This window comes from Plectropomus leopardus, chromosome 4 (assembly GCF_026936395.1).
Source record: "Plectropomus leopardus strain MGB_pleo_1.0 chromosome 4, ASM2693639v1, whole genome shotgun sequence".
Lineage (NCBI taxonomy): Eukaryota > Metazoa > Chordata > Actinopteri > Perciformes > Serranidae > Plectropomus > Plectropomus leopardus.
In genome coordinates, this window is record NC_142179.1 from 34,423,838 (window position 1) to 34,426,450 (window position 2,613).

Below are 2,613 nucleotides of genomic sequence, written 5' to 3' on the forward strand. Positions count from 1 at the left end.
ATGATGATAACTTAAGTAAACAAAGAAGTAAAAAATAATGAAATACAAATTATGTCTAATTTTATTTACTTATTTATTGCAGGAATCCATAAATAAATGTGGAGTGATACATAGAATGAGAAATGCTTGACTAAATGCAGAAATAAATAATTAAATGAAAAAAATAGATTTCTACAGTTTTGTGTATTTATTTATTTATTCATTTATTTTGTGTCTTTATAAGGTAGGTTCTACTATTCTCAGTATAAAGCAGTAGAAATGCCTAAATACATTTTTAAAATGTTTTCTTTTATTAATTAATAACTACAGTTTTTCAGCATTTCTATTCTTTAATAAGTTTGAGCATTTTGTACTTTTTTGTGCTTCCTTTGTGCAGCCTTTTTCCCCCAAAGCAAATGAAATGAATCTCTGTTCTAATCTCTCACTCATCTTCACTCTGACTGTTATTCAGTTGCAAGCCAACATGTGCCACATCTATCCAAATTACTGTGGTTCCCACAGACTGCCAATAGAGGTCACTGACAGACACAGATATCTTGACACCTCTTCATAATGTGAATGTAGTAAAATACCTGGAACAAATGGGCACGTTGGCTGCTGTCAGAAACAGCTCAGCACTATTTTGCTGCTGCTATTTCTACTTGGCAGTCGGTGCATGTTCACAGGGAAGTAGTTTGGAGCTTTGGGGCCAGAGAGTACATTAAGGGATAGAAGGATTTCAAATAGAGGCACAAGAAGCAGCTTTAACTTTCTGTCAAGGACATGGATATGGCAATGCATTCCACCTGCAGATCTATAGGATTCACTGTTAGTCAGCTGGCTTTAAATCTCAATCTTAAAATGAATCAGCTTGTGACTGGCTGAGCTTCTGTGTGTGCATATTTCCAGTCAAGGCCTCACCATGCTGTGGATTCTCAAAATGAGAAATGGGTATAGGCAGTGGTGCCCTCAAGGGGGGCCTATGGAGGCCAAAAATCATTGGAGACTGACATTGCTGTTTTTAAGAGGCTGTGGTGCACGCATGTTTTATGCAAGCACAAAGGCAGCGGGATTTGTAAAAAACTAGATAACCTAAAGGTCCAGACACACCCAATCAACATCAGAGAACTAGCAGCGACAAAAGCTGTGTCACCTCACATCGCCATGAAAAACAATCTTGACTTGACACGTTTTTTTTGGCCTCAGTCTCTCTTGACTTTAGCTCTTCTTTTACATTTCTTAAGTCCATTTCTCTTCTCAGCTAATCAATGATTTCATTCACAGATGGGCTCCAAAGTTGATTTAACATACTGCAATGATGAAGGCCAGGGACGTGGAAAGTTAAGTATTTCCAACTGAAAAATAATGGAGTGGTATTATAAAGTACTTATGTACAAGTTCCCTAAAAATTAAATTGTACTATAGTATAGTATGGTATAGTATAGTATAGTATAGTATAGTGGTGTGTGTGTGTGTACATATATATATATATATATATATATATATATATATATATACCAGAGCGCGAGAAAGAGAGAGAGAGAGAGAGAGTCCCTGTCAGAGTGACATTTCCTGAGCTGAATGATCCAGCTGCAGTTCCTCTCTAATAATAGCAGACTGGGGGCAGAAGTGGCCATCCAGGGAAGACGTGTAGTGTTTCCATTAGAGAGCCACTTCAGCAGGAGCAGCCTGAGCTGCAGTAAAACTATTGTCGTGGGTTATTAACCAGCATGTGTTGTGAATGAATGGCACAAATGGTGCTCATTAGTGGTCACTCCCACACTGGCCATCACAGAGGAGAGGGGCTTAAAAGGTCCACCTACTTGCCAAGAGACAAACAAGCCCAGTGCAGGAGCAGTGGTTAGACTTTTACATTTATACAGATCCACTAATTACCCCCTGAAGCCAGGATCAGGCTTTGTGATGCATTTGATGCCTGTGAAAAATGCATTTCTCACAGGCAAGTCATTCAGATCTCCAAGCTGAACACCAGCTACTGACAGGCTGTGAAAATCTGTCTTGCAATGGCAAAGTTGTTGCTCTAATTCCCTAAGTGGCACATAGTGAGGGGACTTGTTCTGTATGCTGATATTACTTGCTTATTTTTGGGCCATTTCTTGTTAAGCTGCCAATCCCCTCTTACAATGTTTTTGAAAGAAATGAAGCCAGTCTGCTCAGGCTTGAAAGGATTAGTGCTTTCATGGACACAGAAACTCAAAGTGACTTAAATATTGTCCTCAGACTTAACATTAAAAAACAAATAAACAAAAACACCTGAATCAAATATGTTATACCTTTAGATAATTCCAGTTTATGAATTAACATATAGGCCCATATGTTATCTCAGAATTGCCTGGTCCACTCAAGTAGCTGTATTTTAAAGGCTTATATTTAATAGCCCTTTCTATTGTTTCAAGGACTGTGTTAGGTGTTATGATATTGTAGGCTATGCTCTCATTATTTGTTCTGACTTTCTCATATTTTATAGCTGTTTAATTTGATTAAGGCTGATTTATTTTATCCTCATGTGAAGCACTTTAATCAACGTTGTTTTTCTTTTTGTTTTGTTTGTTTTGTTTTTTGAATGCGCTCAATATATAAACGCGATTTGACTTGTTTCAACAGTCCTTCTCA